The sequence below is a fragment of the Vombatus ursinus genome, unplaced genomic scaffold, assembly GCF_900497805.2.
Source record: "Vombatus ursinus unplaced genomic scaffold, bare-nosed wombat genome assembly UNPS02014735.1, whole genome shotgun sequence".
Classification (NCBI taxonomy): domain Eukaryota; kingdom Metazoa; phylum Chordata; class Mammalia; order Diprotodontia; family Vombatidae; genus Vombatus; species Vombatus ursinus.
Window position 1 is genome coordinate 575465 of NW_020954513.1, and position 25962 is coordinate 601426.

The following is a 25962-nucleotide window of genomic DNA, read 5'->3' on the forward strand; positions in this document are numbered from 1 at the left end:
TTATTGGCCTCTGGAAGTCCAGAAAATATCACCCCAGGAAAAACCCTGTAACAGCTGATCCAGCAGAAAGAAGGGTTGCAGCAGTCTTGTAGCCCAGGAAGCTTTAAAGGGGATTAAAGGTAAATGTCCTTCTTGCTCTGGTGGAAGGGGAGGATTACAGGATAGGAGGTGTCCCAGAAAGCCAGCAGCAAGCCCCACCTCAGCAAACCAGGGGGAGATCCTGAGCTCCAGGGTAATGGAGCAGGCAAGTGCCAACACTAGGTGCCTTGGCACAAGCAGGGAAACCAGTAAACACCAGCTCAGAAAACCAACACGTTATTGGCGTTCTCCAGCAGCCAAATCTCCCAGTGCTTCAGCATAACGTAAGGCTAGCCAAATATCCTCCAGCAGCCAAACATTCGTGCTTTAAAGAAGCCCAAGTGAACAGGCATCCTCCAGGGGCCAGACTATCCACCTCCATCCCGAGAGCTCCAATGCTGCTGACCCCAGTTCAGCACCAGGTAAGCTGCCAGGCCCCTACAGCCTCCAGCTGCCAGCACTTAAGGCCCCAGCACACAAAGTCAGTGACCAGGTCCCAGGCACCCAGCACAAGAAGCTTGGATCAGAGCCCCCTGTGCTCCAGCAGGAGAGCTCAACTTTAAAAGCCAGGAAATAGGCAAACACCATGAGCAGAAAGCAGAAATAGACAATGACCATAGATTCTTATTATGGGAATAGGGAAGATCAAGGCACAAATTCAAGAAGAGGACAACACTGTCAATATGCCCACATCCAAAACCTCAAAGGGGAATATGAACTGGTCTCAAGCCCAAAAAGTCTTCTTAGAAGAGCTCAAGAAGGATTTTAAAAGTCAAATAAGAGAGACAGAAGAAAAATTGGGAAAAGAAATGAGAGGTATGCAAGAGAGAGTCAATAGCTTGGAAAAGGAAGGACAAAAATTGGCTGCAGAAAACAAGTCCTTAAAAAATACAGTTTGGGGGAAGATGGCGGAGTAGGTCAGAAAAATTTCAAGTTCTCAAGATTTTCCTCCACAAAAGAGATAAAATAGAGCCTCTGGGCAAATATAGAGCCATGAAAACAAATAAGAGTAAGGTCCTCATGGGACAATCAGAGAAGATCTGAAGAAAAATCTCAGGATGCGATTTTCTCCCTGTTAAGAATAAACACAGGCTAGGGACCACTTAAACAATAAGCGGCAAGCCCTTGAGGTTAGCTGGTTTGGGAGGCTGCCTCGGCCAGGAATAGGAACTTTTACCCCCGGGGACAGTGAGAGGACCTGGGAAAGATCTAGGGAACCTCTGCTGACAAGGGACGCCAGATCAAGCTGTGCTGCTGAGACACAGTGGGGGTGAAAAGGAACTAGCATATGCCCAGTGAGTGCAGAAGCAATGAGGTGGGAACATCGCTGGCTGTGGGTACTTATAGGAGGCTGGAGGTCTTGGTTTGAGTTCAAGGTCAGAAGGGAGAACTAAAGAGGATCAGATGCCAGAGGCACTATCCCCCATATCCCAGGACTAGAGGCGATTATAAAAACTAAATTATTACCCAAAAAGTGCACAGGCAAAGGAGAAAGAATCCAACCATAGAGAGCTACTATGGGAATAGAGAAGATCGGGGTTCGTTTTCATAGGAGGATACTGAAGTCAAGAAACTCTCTTCTATCACAAAGAATAATGTCAAATGGTCACCTGACCAAAAAGAATTCATTGAAGAACTTAAAAAAGACTTTAAAAATCAAATGAGAGAGATTGAGGAAAAACTAAAATGAAAAATAAGAATAATACAACAAAAACAAGATTATGAAAAGAAAGTCAACCAATTAGAAAAGGAGAACCAGAATCTTAAGGAAGAAAATGACACCTTGAAAATCAGAATTGGGCAAGGGGAAGCCAGCAAAGTTATAAGAGATGAAGAAATATATATATATATATATATATATATATATATGTGTGTGTGTGTGTGTGTGTGTATATATATATATACATATATATATATATATAAAGAATGAAAAAAGAGAAAATAATATGAAACCTCTCATAAGAAAAACAATAGGGGGGCAGCTAGGTGGTGCAGTGGATAGAGCACCAGCCCTGGATTCAGGAAGACCCGAGTTCAAATCTGGCCTCAGACACATAACACTTACTAGCTTTGTGACCCTAGGCAAGTCACTTAAACCCATTGCCTAACAAAACAAAACAAAAAAAGAAAAACAATAGATCTAGAGAACAGATCAAGAAAAGAAAACATAAGAATAATTGGACTGCCTGAAAGCTCTGATCAAAAAAAGAATCTTGATACAATAATACAAGAAACAATTAAAGAACATTGTCCTGAAGCACTAGAACAGGAGGGGAAAGTAGAAATAGAAAAAATCTACCAATCACCACCTGAAAGAGATCCTATGAGAAAAACTCCCAGGAATACTATAGTTAAAATTTTGAAACCCCCAGATCAAGGACAAAACATTGCGAGCAACAAGAAAAAAATTTACATATAGTGGTACCACAATTAGAATTACATAAGATCTAGCAGAGGCAACACTAAAAGATCATAGGTCTTGGAACACTATATATCGAAGAGCAAAAGAACTTGGCTTCTGGCCAAAAATATCATACCCAGCAAAATTAAGCATAATTCGGAATGAAAAAAATGGACATTTGATCAATTGTCAGACTTTCAGGACTCTGTTTAAAAAAAACATAAACCCTGAACTCAATAGAAGATTTGACATATAAGAGCCAAGAGAAATATAAGATACATACCAATGACCAATTACAAGGGACTAAATAAGGACAGAATGTTTACCTTTTATGTATGTAAAATATAAAAGCTATGTCTAAGATTATTATTAGTAATTAGGTAGCTTATAAGAAAGATTGGGGTAGACCTGAGGATGATATGACTTCAAATACTAAAACCATTCAAGAACAGCTAAAAGAGTAATTATCTTTTACAAATGAGGTCAAGAGGAAGAACCAATACAGAGGAATTAGATGGGGGAGGGGGACTGTTAGTTCTGGAAACCTGCTCTCATCGGGAATGGGTTTAAGAGAGGAAAATACATATACATTTAGAAGAATATAAAAGTCTTCTGAATTTAGAAAGAAATAAAACTCTAAGGGAATAGGTAGGGAGAGAATAAAGGAGGGCTCTTTAGAGAGGACGGTGAGGGAATAGGTTAGAAGGGGCATAAAAAGGGGGTTTAGATTTAGGGGAATGGGAGGATAAGGGTGAGATTGCTGGAGTCGGGGTATGTTACTTAACATAGGAGGTAGCAGGTAGAAGTAAAGCAGAGGAGTTAGGAGAGAAAGGAAAAAAGAGATATGCACAAATATAAAAACAAAGATTAGGAGTAGAATTTCTTATGGAAAGGATATGTTGATATATATATGTATGTATATATGTATGTGTATATATATGTATACATGTATGTATAAATCAATACCTATATATAAATATATTCATGCTCAACTCTAGCCTTGGGGTGTCAGGTAGGCGGAAGGAAGGAGGAAAAAGAACAAAGTAAAAAGTGTACAGCAGAGAACAAAAGAAAACCTACAAGGAAGCAAAGATGGACAGCTTTCAACATAACGCACAGTATTTAATATATAGGCTTTCTTGAAATGAAGAGTTATTACTATATATTCTGAATCCTCTCCTATGTTCTGCTGTGCACATGACATGATTTTTCTTTTCTTATTTTACATTTAAGTTTAATATTTAAGTTCATAATGTTTCTTTCTCTTTTCTTATCATGTATTTAGGTTTTGGCACTTGTCTAAAATAAAAAAAAAAAGTTTTAAAAAATGCAATTGGCCAAATGGGGAAAAGTACACTGAAGAAAACAAGTCCTTAAAAAATACCATTGGCCAAATGGGGCAGACAAGTACACTGAAGAAATCAACTCCTTAAAAACAAAATTGGCCAAATAGAAAAGGAGGTACAAAATCTAATAGAAGGAAACAATTCATTAAAAATTTGAATTGGGCAAGTGGAAGCTAATGACTCTATGTGATATCAAGAATCAGTCAAACAGAATCAAAAGAGTGAAAAAATAGAAGAAAATGTAAAATACCACACTGGTAAAACAACTGATCTGAAAAATAGATCCACGAGAGACAATTTAAAAATTATTGGTCTACCTGAAAACCATGATGAAAAAAAGAACCTGGACAGCATCTTTCAGGAAATCATCAAGGAAAACTGTCTTGAGGTCCTAGAACCAGAAAGTAAAATAGTCATCGAAAGAATCCACTGATCACCTCCTGAAAGAGATCCCAAATTGAAAATGACAAAGAATATTGTAGCCAAATTCCAAAATTACCAGGTCAAAGAGAAAATACTGCAAGTAGACAGAAAGAAACAATTTAAATATCATGAAACCACAGTCAGGATTATGAGGATCTTGCAGTATCTACATTAAAAGACCAGAGGACATGAAACATGATATTCCATAAGGCAAAGGAGCTCGGATTACAACCAAAGATCAACTACCCAGTGAAATTGAGAATAATCTTTCGGGGGAAGAGATGGACACTCAATGAAATAGGGAACTTCCAAACCTTCCTGATGAAAAGGCCAGAGCTCAACAGAAAATTTGATCTTCAAATACAAGACTCAAGAGAGGCATAAAAAAGATAAACAGGAGAGAAAAAACAATAATATGTTATTAATAAGGGCAAACTTTTTACATCCCTACAAGGGAAGATGACACTTGTAACTCTTGAGAACTGTATCATTATTACAACATTTAAAAGGAGTATACATAGACAGAGGGCGTGGGTATAAGTTGACTTTGATGTGATGATAAAAAATCTAATTAAGTGGTGAAAAAGGATTGTTCTGGGAGAAGAGGAAAGGAGGAGGCAGATAAGGGTAAATTACATCACATGAAGGGGACAAAAACCCGTTACAGTAGAGGGAAAGAAGGGAGGGAGATGAGCATTGTTTCAACCTTATTCTCATCAGATTTGGTTCAACCAGGGAATAACATACTCAGGTACAGAAATCTAACTTACCCTATACAAGTAGGAGGGGAAAGGAGAAAGAAAAGGGAGGGGTGGATAGAAGGGAGGGAAGAAGTAGTCAGGGTAAAGGAGAAGAAAAGGGACAGGGCTGATAGAAGGGGGAGCAGACTGAGGGAGGCTGTGGTCGGTGGGCGGAAGCAAAACTCTAGTGAGGAGGGAAAGGGAGAAACGAGAGAGAAAAGTATAAACAGGGGAAAATAGGATGGAGAGAAAGACACAGATAGTAATTATAACTGTGAATATGAATGGGATGAACTGTCTTATAAAACGGAAGTGGATAGCAGAGTGGATTAAGCACCATAATTCTACAATATGCTGTTTAAAAACCTGGAAAGAGGCAGCTAGGTGGCACAGTGGCTAGAGCATAGGCCCTGAAGTCACTTAATCCCAATTGCCTAAAAACAAAACCAAAGCAAAACAAAACAAAAAAAAACAACCTGGAAAAACTTATATGAACTAATGCTGAGTGAAATGAGAAGAACCAGGAGAACACTGTACACAGTAACAGCCATGTTGTTCAGTGACTGACTTTAATAGATTTAGCTCTTCTTAGCAATGCAAGGATCTTAGACAACTGCAAAAGACTCACAATAGAAAATGCTATCCACATCCAGAGAAAGAACTATGGAGTCTGAATGCAGATGGCAGCATACTATTTGCTCTCCTTTTCCTTTATTGTTTTGTTTTGTTTCTTCTTTTTGTGGTTCCTCTCATTCGTTCTAATTCTTCTTTAACATCATGACTAATGTGAAAATATGTTTAATATTAATGTATAAGTAGAGCCTATATCAGATTGCACACCATCTTGGAGAGGGAGGAGGAGAAGAGGGAGAAAATTTAAAACTCAAAATCTTATGGAAGTGAATGTCAAAAACTAAAAATAAATTAATTTTTAAAAAAAGAAAAGAAAGTGCCTGTTTTTCCACATCCCCTCCATCACTTCTCATTTTCCTTTTTTGTTATTTTAACAGTTATTTTAATTTGCATTTCTCTATTAGTGATTCAAAATATTTTTAATATAGCTGTTGATAGCTTGGGTTTTTTTATCTGAACATGACCTATTCATATTCTTTGACCAGTTATCAATTGGTCAATGTCCCTAATTTTTATGAATTTGATTCAATTCCTCACATATCTTAGAAAAGAGAACTGTATCAGAAAAACTTGCTGCACAGATTTTCCCCAATTTCCTGCTTCTTATTTAATTTTAGCTGCATTGGGTTTTTTCTAACAAATTTTAATTTTACATAATAACTATTATACATTTTATCTCATGAGAACCTCCCTATCTCTTGTTTGGTCATGACCTCATGCCCTGCATATAGATCTAAAAAGCAATTTCTTCTGTGTTGCTCTAATTTGCTTATGCTTCACCATTTATGTCTAAATTAAATATCTATGTCTGTTTATCTCAGTATATTTTGTGGTCTACATCTAGTTTCTGCCAGACTACTTTCCAAATTTCCTAGTAGTCTGGTCAAATACTGAGTTCTTACCCCAATAGTCTGGATCTTTGGGTTTATTAAACACTAGATTACTGTGCTCATTTGTTTCTATATATTGTGTGCCTAATCTGTTTCATTAATCAACTTCTCTTTTGCTAACCTCCTCAAAATCGTCAGCATCGAGATGGTAATTAAATCCATGAGAGCTGATGAGATCATCAAATGAAGTAGTATAGAGGGAGAAAAGATGAAGGCCAGGACAGAATCCTGAGGGACACCTAGGGTTAGAGCATGTGATCTAAAGGGTCTAGGCAAAGGAGACGGAAAAGGAGTGGTAAGGTAGGTAGGAGGAAAACAAAAAAATATAGAGAAGAGAGTATCAAGGAGATGAGAGTGATCAACAGGGTCAAAGGCTGCAGAGAGATCCAAGAGGATGAGGACTGAGGATTTGAGGAATGAGACCATTGGATAATAACTTTGGAGAGAGATTCTGTGGAATGATATGGTTGGAAGCGAGATTGTAGGGAGTTAGGAAGAGAACAAGGGGAGAGAAAGTAGAAGCACCTATTATAGATGTCCTGTGTTTCCCTTTAACAAATCAAAACTGTTTCAGAATTAGATCCAAGTTCATCTGGCAAAATGATTTAAGATAAGGTCTATATAAAATATAAAATAAAATGTGTTATTTTAGTCTCATGAAGAATCACAAGCAGGAGAAATAATTCCTTCTGTTGAGATCAACTAACATCTTGATTGGCAAAAAATTTTATACTCCCAACAGTCCTGATGTGACATATCTATCTATTAATGTGAAAATAAATGTACTATTGGCTTTTTTGAGCAATACTTTTAGTCATAGGGGTCTGCTGCTGATGAATACTATGTAACAACGTTATCTTCATTTGGCATTTGTTTTGCTTCTGCATCATTACTACAAAAGTAGTCTGTTTCCTGTGAATAGTAATGCATTTTGTGTGGGCAAAAATCAGTTAAATGGAACTGAGTTCAAGTTTATTACAAGCTGGAGGTGGTTATACTCATCTGGGCCTTTCTCCATGGGCTAAAGTTAATGCTTGAAATACAAAATGCATTTGCAGTCATATTATATAGCTAGCTACAGGCAGATTATACTTCCTAAGCAAAACAGGACTAAGTGGAAAAGAATGAGTAAACTAAGTACTCCTTCAGCATTATCTTCCTAACTTCCACTTCCATTGCTCCATCATAGCCTTCTGGCAAAACACTGACACTTCATGTAATAATTCTAAAGATACATAGATTTAAAAATACACAACTATTAAAAACGGACCATTCATTGCCATGTAAAAATCTTAACTAATAAAACTGCACAGAAATGCAATTTAAAAGGGTGAACTCAAACTTTTACATAACACTTATGACATGAAGTCAGTAGTCAATTCTGCTTAACACAATGCTTAACCAACAAAGATTTAGAAAAGGAAATACATTCTTTTTGCTAGTGTTTATCAGATCTCTGAATTCACAGAACAATCCAAATCAGCAGCCTTTATAAAGTATCTCTGTCTCATGAAATTAACTCTTTAACAGTCTTTTTAATGACATCTTTTCTTTCAGGCAAATCATAAGCAGGATAGTTTTCATATACCTCTTTTCCAATCTGTTTCATTGTGACTTCTTCCAAGTTGGCATTGGTCAGAAGGTTCTTTACAGTCTCTTTTAGCTCTTCATTTATAGGAGGTTTCTTCAGCTTTTTAATTAAAGTTTCATCATCTGAACTATCTTCAGATTCACTTTCTTTGTTGGAATTATTTTGATTTTTCTTAGTAGTACTGCTATCTGCCTTCTTGACATTGGCACTTTTTACAGATTTTTTGGTTTTAGAGGGAGTTTTTTGTTTAGGTTTTGCTTTTTTAGATGTCTTTTCAGGTGGTTCTTCTTCATTTTCTTTATCTTCTTACTCTGAAGAGTCCTTTTGGTTTTTTTTCATCTTCACTACTAGATTCATCTGATAGAATTTCAGGGCATTTGGTACGCTTAGCCTTCCTTGACATTCCAGAGCTGCTCCGTTTCTTTTGTTTTGTGTTTTTTTTTTTGTTTTGTTTTGTTTTGTTTTTTGTTCTGGCAATGGCTTGCCAGAAGGCTTCCGATGCATTAAAAAATTCAAGATCCTGGTTACCAACTCACTATTTATGCCTGATCTCTCCAAATCAAGAACTTCACAGATGCTTTTTAACATAGCATTCCTAAATTGTTTCAACATTTCTTCCTTTTTCTATATATTGGTCACTTCCTTTTTCGAATGGAAAGCCACTGAACTGTATCACATTCTTCTTCAGAAAAGCTACTTTGCCTGGCCTGTTGTAAGGTAGTTCATGAAGATTTCTAAGTTCATCAGTTTTCTTCTTACTTAGGAAGAAGTGTATTCTTTCAATTTCACAAAGTTTCTGTCCCTTTCCTTGGGCAATTATAAATGGTTCCCTTTGTAGGGAAGATACTTGCATTGTCAACCTCTCTACTTTCTTCTTGCCTTCTACAATGAGACTCTTTTCTTTTTCTTCCTCCTCATCCTCTTCCTCCTCCTCTTCCTCTTCCTCTTTGCTCTCTTCCTCGTTGGGCACCTTAGGGTCTCCAAAATCTCACTTTTAAAGGAAGCCTTCCCCAAACTCCCTTAATTCTAATGCTTTCTCTCTGTTAATTATTTTTTGTATATCCTGTATAAAGCTTTCTTTGCATATATTTGTTTATATGCTGTCTTCCCAATTAGATTGTAAGCTTCTTCAGGGTAGGGAAAATCCTTTGTATCTTCTTGTTATCCCCAGGGTTTAGCGCAGTGTCTGGTACATAGTAGGCACTTAATAATTGTGTATTGATTGACTGAAATTGTTTTGATGATTATTGTTTTGTAGAATAGATTAATATCAGTATTTCCTGATTTTTTGGCTTTAATTCACTTGATATGATAGACCTTTTCCTCCTCCACACAACTATTCTTAATATTTTTTCTAGATCTAGAAAGTAATGCTTTGTTAGCTTGATGCATATAGCACAGGACAAATAAATTAAATAGAATTATCATTTTTATTATATTGATTCACCATAACCATGAGCAATTAATATTTCTCCAATTATTTCAATCTGTCATTATTTCTTTAAAGTATGCTTTGCAAGTGTTCATATTGTTTCTGTCTGTGTCTTAGAATATCAGCTCTCAAGTATTTATCCTTTCTGCAGCTACTTTAAATGGAATTTTCCTATCTTTTTCTGCTAGACTTTGTGAGTAATTTATTGAAATGCTCGTGGGATTATTTCATACTGAGCAACTGCTGAAGTTGTTAATTGTTTAAATTAATTTCTAATGAAGTCTCTAGGGTTCTCTAAAAAAAATTACATAAGCTAAAAAAAGCAATAATTTTATTTCCTCTTTGCCTATGCTTATCCCCTTAATTCCCTTTTCTACTTTTATCTGTAATAACTGTCATTTTTAGCACTCTTTTGAATAGTAATGGTAATAATGGAAATGTTTGCCTTGTCCCTGATCTTATCAAAAGGGTCTCTAGTTTATCTCCATTACAGATACCATTCATCACATCAAGGAAAGATGTTTATTCCTATGCTTTATAGATTTAAAAAAAACAGGAATATATAGGTGTTATCTGAAAAACTTGTTATGCATTTATTGACACAATCCTATGAGTTTTGTTAATCTTGTTATTAATATAAATAATAATTTGTATAGTTTTCCTAATATTAAATCATTTCAGCATTTGTGATATAAATCCAGTCTGGTCATAATGTATATCTTTATAATATGTTATTCTAATTTCCTTGATAATATTTTATTTAAATTTTTCACATCAATACTGATGAAATATTAGTGAATAAATCTCTTTCTCTTGCCTCTTTCTGGTTTAAGTATCAAAACCATGTCTGTTTCATAGATAGAATGAGGTACAACTCCTTTTTTCATATATTTTTCAACAGTTTATATATTATAATTGTTCTATTAATATTTACATAATTCATATAATTATATATTACATGAATGTTATGTTACTGTATATTATATTATATATATATATAATTATATGTAAATCCATATGGTCATGAGTATTTTCTCTTTGTGAGTTCATATGGCCTCTTCAATTTATTTTTCAAAGATATGATCATTTAAGTCCTCTATTTTCTATTACTCTAGGCATTTTATATTTTTGGAAATATTCATCCATTTCTTATAGATTTTCAGGTGTATTGGTATATAATTGGGTGACATATTTCCTAATAATTTCTTTTTTGTCTTTATCATTAGTTGCGAATTCATGTTTTACAATTTGGATATGGATAATTTTTTTCTTTCTTTTTAAAATCAAGTTACCTTATAGTTTATCTATTTTATAGGTCTTTTCGTAAATCCCACTCCTATTTTAATTTATTCCTTCAATGTTTTCATTTTGCCCACTTTTGTTAATCTCTGATTTTAAGGATTTCTAATTTTGAATCTAAATAAAGGTTTTTAATTTGTTAGTTTTCCATTGTTTTAGTTGTATGCCCAATTCATTGCTCTCTTCTTTCTTTTATCGATAAAAGTACTTAGAAATGTCCATTTTCTACTAAGTATTGTATTTTCTGCGTTCCAGAAATTCATGTTTCTCATGACATTTTTGTCATCTTTAATGAAATTATCATTTCTATGAATTGTTTTTAGACATCTTTAATGAAATTGTTGTCATCTTTAATGAAATTATCATTTCTATGATTTGTTTTTAGACTAACTCATTCTTTAGGACTAGGATATTTAGTACACATTTATTTTTATCTTCTGTTAATAACCTTTTATTCAATATAATTTTATTAGATTCTAGTCAATAAAACATGCATTTAATATTTCTGCTTTTCTGCATTCATTTGTGAAGGTTTTATGCCATGATGCATGGTCATTTTTGTGATGGTACTCTATACAACTCTGAAATATGTATATGCCTATTCAATATTCTCTAGATATGTATCATATTTTACATTTCTAAAATTCTATTTTCATCTTTTATTTCTTTTTTTATTATTTTTGGTTAGACCTCTCTAGGTCTTGGACGGGATTAAATTGAGATCTAATACCATTATATTAACTCATTTAACTTTTCCTTTAAGAATTTAGATGCTATGACATTTGGAACATATATGTTTAGCACTGAAATTACTCTATGATTCTTCCATCAAATTTCCCAGTTTATTTTAACTTGGTGTATTTTGTTGTTGCTTTGTTTAAGCTCATAATTGCTAGTCCTACCTTTTTACTTCAGGTTTAGGGTAATAGTTTCTGGTCCAACTCTTATTTTAACTCTAAGCATCTTTCTGTTTCAAGTATATTTCTTGAAAATAATATATTGTTGGATTCTGGTTTCTAATCTTTTCAGCAATTCTCTTCCATTTGGTGGATAAATTCATCCTGTTCGTGTTTATGATCATTAGTTTTGTATTTGCCTCCATCTTATTCTCTTATACTTTCCCCTCCTTTTTGCTTCCCTTACCCTCTTTAAGAGTTTGTTTTGCATTTGGCCAATTCCTGCCTTGATCTATCTTTCTTCTTATTTTTCCCTTTTCCTCATTTTCCCTGTTTGGTGAAATACATTTCTGTGCCCAATTGTATATGTGTCTGTTTCTCTGTGTGTATATTCGTCCCTCCTTTGACAAGTTTAGATGAAAGTGAGGTTCAAATGTCACTTGCTTCCCTTTCACTACCATGTCCTGATTGTATATAGACCTCTTGCACATCCCAAATTTGCGATATAATTTTCCCCATCTTCCTTCTCTGTCCACCCTCCCAGTGTATTCCTCTGTCCTCCTTTACCATTCATCTTGAATGATTATCAGAAAATAACAACCACTCTCAGGCTTTCTATCTAATTAGACTTCCTCTTTGATTCCTGATGATCAAAGACTTCTGGAGGATACATGTATCATCCTCCATATTAGAGTATAAATAGTTTATCCTTGTTTAGTCATTTCTAATTGCTGATTCATGGTTACCTACTTATGCTTCTATTGTCTTCTGTGTTTGCATTTTATAGTTTCTATACATCTCTGGTCTTTTAATTGGGAATGCCTAGAAATCCCTTATGTCTTTAAAGATCTATTTTTTCCCACAGAAGGATTATACTCAGTTTTTCGAAGGAAGTTATTCTCAGTTATAAACCTAGATCTTGCTTTGTGGAATAGCACCTTCCAAGTTCTCTGTTCTTTTAATGTGGTGACTGCTAAATTGTGTGTGATTCTGACTACTGCACCTCAGTACTTCAATTCTTTCTTTCCAGATGTTTGTAGTATTTTTTTCTTTGACTTAGAAACATTAGATTTTGGCTATTATATTCCTAATAATTTCTATTTGGGTGTTTTCTTTTGGGAAGTACCCCATGGATTCTTTGTGTTTCTACTTTGTTCTCTGGTTTGAAAAGATCTAGGCAATTTTATTTTATGATTTCTTAAAATATGATATCTAGGCTATTTATTATGACATTAAGTTAGTCTTATAACTTTTTTTTGATGAGGTAATTGGGGTTAAGGGACTCGCCCAGAGTCACACAGCTAGTGAGTATTATGTGTCTGAGGCTGGATTTGAACTCAAGTCCTCCTGACTCCAGGGCTGGTACTCTATCCACTGTGCCACCTAGCTGTCCCTTATAATTCTTAAAATATCTCTCCTCAATATCTTTTTCAGGTCAACTGGTTTTGATAGCAAATATCTTGTATTTTCATTTTTTTCATTCTTTTGGCTTTGTTTTAATATTTTTTGATTGTTAAATGGAGCCATTGATTTCAGTTTGGTCAATTATCATTTTCAGGGAGTTTCAGGGAATTGCCCATTGTGGGAAGAGGCTGATATACTTTAAGATCCAACCCCCAGGAAAACCATCATCAGAGGGGAAGAAGTAAAAAAGTGAGTAATATGGGAAAACAAAAATGAAAATACTAAAGATTTCAGGAGATAGAAAACTGAAAGACCTTGAACATAGTAGATAAATCAATAGGTAAAATCTTAACAGCAGAAGGAAATATGACCACTCAGTTTACTAAAAGTGTTCAGAACTCCATGAATGAATACTATAAAACAAATGAAAAGGACTCAACATATAATGATACAGAGAACTGTGGGATTTGAGGAGAAGATGGAACCGTAACATGCTGTTCCTACATGGTTTAAAAAAAATGAGAATTATGAGAGCATAATTTATTTCCTCACAAAAATAATTAGCATAATAGAAAATTTTGAATCTATAACAGAAGTATCACCATGGAAAGAAAAGCGAAGACAACTGATTAGTAATGTAAATATACAGAAGAGGACAATTTACAAGAAAAAAACGAAAGGTATAAAAGAAAACACACTATTCAAGCAAAATATACTGATCTTGAAGACAGTGTGCATAGATAAAATCTAAGGAATATAGATCTCCCAGAAGAAAATGAGTTTAAAAACATGAAAAGCATTAGGAAATTAGGAAATAATATATGACAAGTACCCAGAAAATGAAATATTAATAGAAATAGTGTATAGATAGCCTCCACAATGAAACCCAAGGCTGCAAGCTCCAAAACACATAGCCATTAAATTTAACAAATCAATTTAGAAGCAAGTTCTGCAAGTGCAAGCAGAAAAACCTTGAAATACAAAAGGGAGAGGGGGAGGATTCAAGTAACACTTAACCATAAATGAAAAAAGATGGATATTCCATAATAAAGCAACATTTGAAACATTTTAGGAAGAAAAGCAGACCTAAAATGATTGTTTACTTCTTGAATATGCCAAACAACAAAAATACAAAAGTGAATATAGGCAGCTGCCAAGGTCTACAACAGAAACAGAGTAACAGCAGAGAGACAAGTAAGAGATGTTTTTCAAAATTCACCAGGAGATAGGTTTGAAGGCAGAAGTCTATTTAAATAATATTGAAGAAGTGGGTCTGGAGTAGTATGGACAGATTCTGTAAACATCCTGCCTACTGGTGCACCAAGGTTTTTTGGTTTTGTTTTCGTTGGGGGAAGGGCAGTTTGTTTGTTTTTGGTGGAACTACATTAAAACATTGGAGAGTACACGAAAGGGGAGAGAGGAGAACATGGATAAAGAATGTTTGATGTGTCTGAGTCAAAATGAGGGTTAATAAGGAAGGGAAAGTGACCTTTGTGATCTCAGTAAGAGAAAAGAGTGCAGGAGAATGGGGGGGGAGAGGGTTGTGAAATAAGAGTGGAAAAGGAAATAGGCCTTTCTTTCAGGGTGGGAAAGGGTTCCAGTCATGAATGCTTTTATGAGTGAAGAGAGATGGTTTGTGAAGAGCATTTGGGGACTTGCACAGTGTGTGGTCTGGGGGAAAGCCCAGTAGAACTTGGCCCCCTGCCATTGTATAACTTACTTCTGTTAGCTGGTTTGGCTATAGTAATTGTAATTGACTAAAGAAGTTAAATAGAAGGGTAGTTTATAAAGACAATGAAGCCTTATCCCCAAATAAGTGACATAGGACCCAAGGACACTGGCCTCTCTGGTACAAAGGAGGATTGTTCAGCTAATTGGGAGGAGTTATCATTTGTTTTGTTTTGTTTTTTGTTTTTTTAACTGCAAGGTCAAGTTTAATGTAATTATCCTACCTTTGTTGAATACTTCTTTTACAAGTTCACTAAAGAAAGAATAAATATTCCAGAAAATAAGCATCAATTGGTCTAAATCACTAATTACCATGGTGACTTTTCTATCTCCAAAGATAGCTCTAATCCTGGTTTGTGGTCCCTTATGCCAACTTCTTTTCAGTCCTGTCATAATCCTTAGGAAAAGAAGAGGGGTAACTTTCTTAACCATTTTGCTCTGAATAACCAGGTGGGCACTGAAATAAATCACTAGGTGATATAAAATAATAGGAGACACACACACACACATATAAGCAGATATGCAGAGACAGGGATAGAGAAATACAGTAGCTAACTTTTTCCATCAACCATTTTCTGCTCTTACCCTACTCAATGAACTCTCACTTTTAACAGAGGAAAACTCTAAGCAAAATTGACCCACAACGTGACCACACCAAAACAAAATCACAATATTCTGCACCTGATATCCCCCAGTTTTGTATTAAAATGAAGGTAGATCTTACTGTCTCTTGAAGAAAAGTTAGATGTCGGTATAATTCAAAGATCTAATGTTATCTGTAGTTGTTATATAATGCTATGAACATTTCATAGATGGTTTTATGAGTTAATGTGGTCAAAGAAATTCATCCCTCAGTGAGCATCCTTCTGGCTGTATTGAGCTAGGCAGGGCACAGGATCCTGAATGTAGAGCTGCAAAGAACCTCAGAGGCCATCTAGTTCAACCACTATAGTCTACAGATGAGGAAAATGAGGCTACAGAGGTGACTGGCCCAGGGTCACACTGGTACTAAGCATCAGGTGCAGGATTTGAATCCAAGTCAAAACCAGGATTTGGAATGCAGCCCTTGGATCTCCTATAATACTTGTACTACCTCATTCACAGAGTTATAGGGAGAAAAGTGCTTTGTAAACCTGAAAGTCTAGAGAAATGAGAGTTATTACTAGTCATTATTCTTGCTAGGACTCTATATCAGCCATGTCATTCTTTGAAGTTGTTCATTTATGGAACTCCAGCCCCCCAAGGTTGAGTATTATTAATTTTTTTTCATTCAATAAAAATCTGCTTTCTCTCCCTTCTGTACTCCCACTTCACAAGTGAGAAAAATAAAACCTGTTTCAAATATGTAGAATAAAGCAAAACAAATATCCTCAATATCCAAGTCCAAAAGAGAAAATGCATACATACATACATGTCACATTCTACATTCTGAGTCCTTCGCCTCTCTATCAGGAGTTGGGTATCACATTTTATCACTAGCCTTCTTGAATGCTGATGGGTTATTATGCTGATCAGAGTTCTAAGTTTTTCAAAGTTGTTTATCTTTACAATACTGTTTTCATGGTATAAATTATTCTCTTGGTTCTTTCTTTTTCACTCTCTATCAGTTCATATAAATCTTCCCGAGTTTCTCTGAAACCCTCCCCTTCATCATTTCTTACAGCACAATAGTCTTGTACCACATTTGTTTACTATAACTTTTTCAGCCATTTCCTAGTTGATGGACAACCCTTCAAGACTCTCATTCTTTCCCACTTCAAAAAGAGCTCTGTATTTGTACATTGTTAGTTAAAGTTTGTTTTGCCTACCATAAATTCCTCTCTTATTATGCCCTCCTTTTACCTCCCTATTCATCTTTCTCCCCTTTCCTTCTTATTTCCCTGATGAGTGAAATGTATTTCTATACCTAATTGTGCATGTGTATATGTGTACGTGTGTGTGTTTGTATGTATGTGTATTCTTCCCTCCTTTGACCAGTTCAGATAAGAGTGAGCTTCAAGTGTCTTAGGCTCCCCCAACCTTTCCTCCTTCTTTATACAGATTTCTACTTGTATATTATGGGAGATAATTTTTCTTACATTCCTTTCCCTTTCTCCTCCCCTGTCACTGTATTTGCCTTTCCCTTACTTTTCTTTCTACTTTACTATCATCAAGATATAGCAGATCTATTCCCAGGTCCTCTGTCAAATTAGACTCCCTCTATAATGCCTGATGATGATAGGACTCAGAGGGGCCCATTATTTCATTTCTCCACATTAGAATGTAAGTACTTTATCCTCATTTAGTCCCTTTTAATAGTTTATTCATGTTTACCTTTTAATGTTTCTCTCAATTCCTTTGTTTGAACTTCAAAGCTTATACGCACCTCTTTTTATCAGGAATGTTTGGAAATCCCTAATTTCACTAAAGATCCATTTTCCCCTTGCAGGATTATACTAAGTTCTGCTGGATAATTTATTCTTGGCTGTAACTTATATACTTTACCTTCTGAAATACTGTATTCTAAGTTCTCCTCTACTTGATAGTAGTGATTGATAAATCATGTGTGATACTTACTGTGGTTCTTTAGTACTTGAATGCTTCTTTATGGCTGTGTGCTATATATTTTCTTTGACCTTCAAGTTCTGGATTTTGACTATAATGTTCCTGGGAATTTTCATTTTGGGGAATCTTTCAAGAGAAGAACTGTGTATTCATTTAATTTAAACTTTGCCCTCTGGTTCTAAAATATCTGGCCAATTTTCTTGTAAGATTACTTGGTGTTGGTTTTTAAGTAGTCCAGTGATTCTTAAATTAACACTTCATTCTATTTTCTAGCTCAGTTAGTTTTGCTATGAGATACTTGTATTTTCTTCTAAAATTTTTTCAGTCTTTTGACTTCAAATTAATATTTTTTGTTATCTTATGGGGTGACTGGCTCCAATTTCATCCATTCTAAATTTTCAGGGAGTTAATTTCTTGAAAAAGGCTTTGTACATCTTATATTAAGCTGTTAATTTCCTTTCCAATTCTTCATTCCATAGGTCTGATTTCTTTTCAATTTTTTTCTTCTCATGCTCTGATTTCATTTATTAAAACATTTTTAATCTTTTAAAAAGTTCTGTTTATTTTTGTGGCTTTGCTAGTAATTGTTTTATAGTCATTTTCTTCCCCAATAGAGGATTTAGTGCTCCACAAGGGAGCTTGGGCAGTTTCTGCTGGATGAAGCCACCCTGACTTCTAGTGGCTAAAAGGCCACTATTATTATCCTACGAATAAGGGTTGCTAACAACTGGAAGACTGCATTCCAATCCAAGCAAAGTCAATGAATCAACAAGTATTTATTAAGCACCTAGCATGTCCCAAGCATTATTTTAGGCTGTGGGGATATAAATACAATGAAGGAAACAATACCTAATCACAAAAGCCAATACATATTATCAAAGTGCCTTATGGAATTGATATATATGACATCCATTCAGAGAAGTGATTATAGCAAAGTATGCTACTGCTCTGCAGCAGGTCTGGGATGACAAGTGGGAATGGCTCAGTGCACTCCATCCCTACAAGTTTCAATAAGCAGAGCCTATGGACTCCTTCACTGGAAGAATACCATACATTCTCTGACCTGGTATGTTTAACTGATAAACTACTAATTTCCTGAGAAACTCAATACTTTGACACTAGAGGGATCCTGACACAGGAAGCTATGAAACTTGTCCACAAGGCTTATTGTTGATGTGGACAAAATAGGTGTCAAGTTTATGAAAGGTGATCTGAGGGGTACAGAATATTTCCACTCTTCCGTCCCCAAATCTCATTCCCACTGAACTACAAATTCCACTCATTCATTGATGTAAGTGAAAGGCTTCTGGTTTTAGATTTGGAGTCAGCAAGCATGACTCCCTGCCCAGTTCCTCCCATGGCTCTCCTTTCCTTCTGTGTCTGGGTTGAATCAGCATCTACTACATTTTGCAGTGCTGAGGAGGATGTGTGGGGTTACCTAGGCAGAGTCTCTATGAACTGTGGGGTCCTTAACTTAGGGTCAACCCTAGGCAGAAGGAAGCACAATTTCAGCACCATTCTCCCCCACCAACTTCCTTCTAAAATAATACATAGAATCTGTGTCTATTCTTTGTTAAAGAGAGGTAGGAGGAGGGGAGAAGGCATGCTGTCAAAGTCTCAACAGCAGAAGGGGATACCAGTATGGGTCCTGGGCAGGAACTCAGGGGTCAGTTTGTGCATCCTTCCTGGGAATGTGGAGGCTGGTGGGGGAGGAGAGCTGAAGGAGTACATTAAAGTTTATTGGGCTCCTCCTGTGTCAATTCATCTGGGTTATACCTTGCTTGGACTCTCTTTGTTTTGTCATGGGGGTAGGGAGGAGAATAGTATTAGCAAAATCTGTAGCAGGAAAGAATCCCAAAATGATCCTAGACAGGAGTCCTGTTCTTCATCCTGTGAGTTCTCTGGTGAGGAAGGATTCAGTGTCCATGAAAGCAGTATCAGTAGTTGCCATGGTGACTATTCTGTTTCCAAGGAAACCCCCAATCCTGAGTTGCTGGCTCTCATGTTCCTCATCAAGCTCCTCTTTTGATCCCTCAGCTAAGAGGATAAGTGCATGTCTGTACATGTTGTTCTGAATAGTCAGGTCGACACTGAATTAAATTTCTGAGTGCTACAAAACAAAACAGGAGATATATACAAATGTGACTATATGAACAGGCACATGTAAATAAACACACAAAGCAAGATATTGGCAGAATTAGAGAGAGATTAATAGAGCAGCTAATAGCAGCCCAGGATGTGTAAGAAGCTCTGTAAACTGGTTATGGCTATAAGACCTGAGACACAAGAAGGAACAAACATGCCATTCATCATGCCAGTCAAAAGCACAGTGAGCAACCTATTGGCCAGCTGCCAATGTCTGTCCTTTGCTCAAGTATATGGCAGAACTCTTAAATTTCTAAGTTAGTCTCTGAAAGTTGAGGTATCCTATGCAAAACCCAACAGTGCTTTAAGAATTACCAAACACCTTTCACATGCCTCATGTGATTTTGACCAGATCCCTATGAGGGCAAATATAATGATCACCATCGTCTTGATAAAAGAATTGAGGCCCAGAAAAGGAAAATGACCTGCCTATAATGGGGATGGGGGTGGTGGAAGGATGGAGGGCACACTTCTGCTAAGTGCTTCACTCCAGGATTGTCTCCTCACTCTCTTGACCTCCAGAGACCACTCTGGGAAACTTTATCCACTCATTTTGGGAATTCTACCTCCACTTCCCACCACCCACCTAGAAGTCCTCATTGGTAAGTAAGCACATATTCACACAACCCATTATATCTAGCCAGCCCCAGATCTGCCCATTCTTGCCCTTATATCCAGAGAGTGAACAAGGATATTGTCCTGCCATCAGCCCTTCAAAGATATCAAAGTATAGGACAAATTATTCAAGGCATTGATGTATTTCTCTGACACTTAAATATTAGTTATATGAAATCACCTGGAAAACAGCTTGAGCTCACTTTCCCCAGGACTCTGTACACGATGGTGAGAAAGGGTAGGAAGGGTAGGAAGCGTCACTATATGACGCTATGACACTCCCCCTTAAACCTACTTTTAAACCCTGAGGAGAGATGTGATAGCTATTCTTCGGGGACCTGACCTGTGAGGGTTAATGGGGACTGGCAGAGGAACTCCAAGCCTGTGCTACACATGCATCATCTCTTATAGTTCTCTAAGATTCCCTTGAGATGTTCTCATTCCTGTTTTATAGGTGAGAAAACAGAGGCTCTCAGATGTTAAGAGACTTCCCATGGATCATAAATCTACTGCAAAACCTATGTTTCTTCTGATTTGAAGTGCATACCCATCCATGTTACCACTATATCATGTGGCTGGCTTTATTTTCCTTTTCTTTTTTTTAACTTTTAAAATCAGTCATTTTCTGCTATTCTCCTCCCCAATAAAATGTCATACTCACCCACACTGTGACTGCATTTGAATATGTATAGAATATTATGCATGTCTAGTCCCCACCTCTGTACAAAGAGGAAGGAAGATCATACTGTCCCTTGAAGAAACATTACTTGTTGCTACAATTCCAGGATGCATTATGGGTACCACCTCTAAATATGTATCCCCATTAACATATCTGAAGTACTAACTTGTCATCCTTCTGACTGTACTTGGCAAGGCTGGTCTGAGCTCTAGAACTAGAAAGGATATCACAGACCGTCTAGTACAAGCCCCATTGCACAGATGAGGAAACTGGGGCCCAGAAAGGTTAAATAACTTGCCAAAAAAACCCGCACAGGTACTAATCATCAAAGCCAGGATTTAAACCCAGGTCTTCAGACATCACTACCGCCAGTTTTCTTTTCAGTGAACAACTGGGCCTCCCAGGGGAACTTTTGCCCACACACATTTTTTCCCAGAACACATTAGTATTTGGCTTTTGCCTAGGTTGACATAAAGAAAGGGTAAAGGAATTTAGCTTCTATGTGAACAATCGGGTTGATAACAAAGCAAATATAGGACAGACTTTATTTCATCTGATGGAAAATACAAGTACTTGAGCACAGTACCTAAGTCTAGCCACTTAAATTCTTGTAGGGCTGATTGAATCTATAAAGAATCAAGACAAATCATTGTCCCTCTCTCCAGTGTTCTCCCCATCTCCCCAAGGACCACCCTAGAAGTTGAGGACTTCCAAAGACTGTGCTGGAGGGAAAGTGTGTCACAGGCTTGGGGTGGTATGGGTTGGGGGGACAAGAGACAAGGGGAAAGGTCTCTGGTTTTGAATTTGGAGGCAGCAAGCATGGCTCCCTGTCCAATTTCATCCTTGACTCTCCTTTTGTCTGATATCTGAGTTGAATCAGAATCTACCAAATTTTGCAGTGTGGTGCCAGAGTGCAGGGGATAACCTGGGCAGAGTCTCTATGAATTGGGGGGGGGGTGACAAATTCAGAGCTGACCCTGGGCAGAAGGCAGAACACTTTCAGCACCCACATACACACCAAATTCCTTCTAAAATAACTGGGCAGAATCTGTATTTATTGAAGTGAGGTGGGGGAGAGAGTAGAAGGTGCCTTAGCAAAGTCTCTGCAGCAGGGGTGGATTCTAATATGGACTCCAGGAAGGAACCCAAAGGTCAGTTTGTATATCATTCCCAGGAATGTTGGGTCTGTTGGGGAAGGATTGCTGAGGAGGTACATTAAGGATTATTGTACTCCTGAGTCAATTCATCTGCATTCTATCTTGCCTGGATTCTCTATTTTTTGTCCTACAGGTATGGGAGGAGGGTAATACTGACAAAGGCACTGCAGAAGGAAAAGAACTTCAAAATTATCTGTAGGCAATAGCCTTGCCCTTCAGACTGAGAGTCCCTGCTGAGGATGTAATCAGTGTCCATGAAGGCAGCATCATCTGATCCTAATCATCAGTTGCCATGGTGACTGGTCTGTTTCCAAGGAAACCCTCAATCTTGAGTTGCTGGCTTTCATGCTAGATAGCTCCTTATCAGGCCCCTGTTATGACCCCTTAGCCAAAAGGAAAGATGTGTGCCTACTATTGCTTTGTTCTGAACAGTTAGATGGGCCCAGAATGAAATTCCTATGTGCTGCAAAATAACAAGAGATGTGCATATTCATATAGACAAATTGGTAGAGATAGAGGGAGATTGATAGAGCAGCTAACAGTGGCACCGAATGAATAAGAAGCTCTGTAAACCAGCTATTGAGGTAAGAAAAAGACCAAACATGCCATTCCTCATGCAATTAAAAACCCAGTGATTACTCCCTAGTCAACTGCCAATAATTCTGAACTTTTCCCAAGTACATGGCTAAACTCTTAAAGTTGCTAAGTTACTGTCTAGCAGGTTGAGACATGCTATACATAACACCAAAGGTGCTATAACAAAGACAAAGCACATTTCACAGCTTCATTTGATTTTCACAAGACCCCTGTGGTGTAGAGAGGACAAGTATTTCGAGCTCCATTGTCCAGATGAAATAACTGAGTCCCAGAGAGCAGAAATGACCTGCCTGGAATGGGAATAGGGGTGGAATAGGGACGGAGAATACATAGCTGCTAAGTGCTTCACTCCACACCTGTATCCACACTTGCTCTCCCGAATGTCCACAAACCATTCTGGGAGCCTTTATCTACTCAATTAGGGAATTCCACCTCCCAATCCCCAACTCCAAGGACTGAGAGGTCTTCACTAGTGATTAAGCACATATTCACACAGCCCATTATATCTACCCAGCCCCAGATCAGCCCATGCTGGCCCTCATATCCAGGCAGCCAACTCAGACCATCGTCCTGCCATCAGTTCTGCAGAAATGTAAGATAAAGTAAAGGAATTTTTTGAGACACTAAAATAATTCTCCACTACTTAAGTATTAGCTGTATAAAATAATTTTGAAGAATGTTTGAGCCCCTTTCCCCCAGGACTTTGTATGTACTGGTGGGAAAGTAAGACTTTGGGTGGAAGGGTTTTTTTTTTTAATACCAACTTTATCACTGCAATAAATACCCTTTTCTGAAAGGTAACTGCATGAAATAGACTAAATTATGTCTAGTGATCATCATGGAAAAAACACACTGTTGGGGGTTAATGAGCTCTGATACCCCACCTCAGGCCTACTTTTTAAACCAGGCCTGCACAACCTGTCGCCCACAGGCAGCTTACAGCCCATGGGCATGCCAAAGGATTTCGGGCGGACCACAGATAAATTTTTCATGGGCCGCCCAAAATCCTTTGGCATGCTGCAGGTTGTGCAGGCCTGTTTTAAACCCTGAGAAGAGTTGTAACAACTGCCCTCCAGACACCCAAACTGCCAATGTTGGTGTGTATTAGGAGAGGAGCTCCAAGTCCATGCTACACACTACCTCTTTTTTTTGTGCTGGAAGATTACCTCTAAATGTTATCATTCCTATATTACAATTGAGAAGACTAAGGTTCTGAGAGGTTAAGGAACTTAGCATGGTCACAAAATTATTGTGTCAGAGATGGGATCTGAATCCATGTTTCTACTGACTCCAAATCCATACACTACAGTCTTTCTACTATATTATATGGCTGGTTTTCTTTTGCTTTTTTATTTTTACATTAGTCATTTTCTACTATTCTTCTCCCTGAAAAACTGTTATACTGATCCACACTGTGAACACATCTGAACCTGTATAAAATATTCTTTACCTCTAGTCCCCCACCTCTGTATAATGAGGAAGAAAGATGACACTGCCTCTTAAAGAAACAGTAGATATTGTTACAATTCCAGGATACATTGTGAATACCACCTCTAGCTATGTAACTCCATCAATACCTCGTAGATGCTTTTAAGAGTAAATGTGCCCAAAGAAATTCTGCCCTTGATGGACATTTTTCTGGCTGTACTTAGCTAGGCTAGTCAGAGAATCCTAGTTCTAGAACTGGAAAGGACCTCACAGGCCATCTAATACAAGCTCCTCATTCTACAGATGAGGAAACCGAGGTTTAGTAAGGATAAATGACTTGCCAAAAGTCACACAAGTACTAAGTACAAAAGACAATATTTGAACCCAGGTCTTCAGAAACCACTATATTCAGTTAACTTTTTTTTTTTTTAGTGAAGCAATTGGGGTTAAGTGACTTGCCCAGGGTCACATAGCTAGTAAGTATTATGTGTCTGAGGCCGGATTTGAACTCAGGTCCTCCTGACTCCAGGGCCAGTGTTCTATCCACTGCGCCACCTAGCTGCCCCTCCAGTTTATTTTTGAGTGAATAACTGTGCCTCCCATGGGAGCTTTGCTTAAACACATTGTTTCCCAGGGTACGATAGTATTTGGCTTCTGTTTAGAGCTACACCAGGGGTGGGGAACCTGCAGTATTGAGGCCACATGTGGCCTTCTAGGTCCTTGGGTGTGGCCCTTTGACTGAGTCCAAGTTTTACAGGACAAATTCTTTTAAGGGAATTTGTTCTGTGAAGTTTGGATTCAGTCAATGGGCTACACTTGAGGACCTAGAAGGCCACATGTGACCTCAAAGCTGCAGATTCCCCACTCCTGTTCTAGGCTTTTGTTTCTTTTAAGACTTTTAGAATTTTTATTTTAATTCATTGTATATGTGTCTCAATGATATGGTGATTTCAAAGCACAACAGTGATTCCTTTTGAATCCTGTCAACTTAAAATCTTGCATTTTAAATATAAATACTCTGCATTCATTGCCAATCATAGTAATGCCAATATTTGTCTTACCTGACCATGGTACCTCATGGAATTACTTTTTTTGTTCCTCATTTTTCTTTTATCCCCATAAGGCACTATATTTTCATGTTCTCTCCAGGGCTTTGTGTTATAAGACTTAAGTTTTAATTTAGAACATCACCACAGGGTTAATATGAATTTTATCAAAGCAAAGGTTTTTTTTTAATCATATCATAAGTATTTTTGGCTAATATTTTGGAAATTATACTGTCCCTACCTATATTTGGTCTATATCAGAGAAAATATAATTTTTTAACTGCTACCCTTTAATGGTTTTGTCTATTCTAAGAACCCTCTCAAATCTCAGGATAGGCAGCTAGGTGGCACAGGGTTTACAGCCCTGGACCTGGAGTCAGAAAGACCTGGATTCAAATTAGACCTTAGAGACTAGTAACTATGTGTGTGACCCTGGGGAAGTCATTTAATCTCTCTTTGTCTCAGTTTTCTCATGTATAAAATGAGAATGATAATAGCACCTAACTCAAGGCTATATTATAAAGATAATATAGATAATATATAAGATATAATATATTATAAAGATAATATAGATAATATATAAGATATATTATAAAGATAATATAGATAATATGTAAGATATACAGATAAAATGAGATCATAAGTCAGACCCTTTACCAACCTTAAAACACTTTATAAATGCTTCCTGTTATCTATATTCTGAGGGCTCTTCCATCTCTGAAATTCTGTGGTGTTGAGGTCACTCCTAGTTCTCACCTTCGAGGAAATCTCCTAGTTCTGACATCCTTATTCCCAGCTCTCATGAGCTCTTCTTCATAGCTTCTCCCAGGCCTGATAATTTGTGTTCTAAGGTGCCACTGGTATGACAATTTGTGTTCTCAGGCTCTTAC

At 37.0% G+C, this 25962-nt stretch overlaps 1 pseudogene; it reads right to left on the bottom strand.

Annotated features, from left to right (window-relative positions):
- Nucleotides 1-8018: 8018 nt before the first annotated feature.
- LOC114042720 lies at nucleotides 8019-23614 on the bottom strand (annotated as a pseudogene).
- Nucleotides 23615-25962: the final 2348 nt, after the last annotated feature.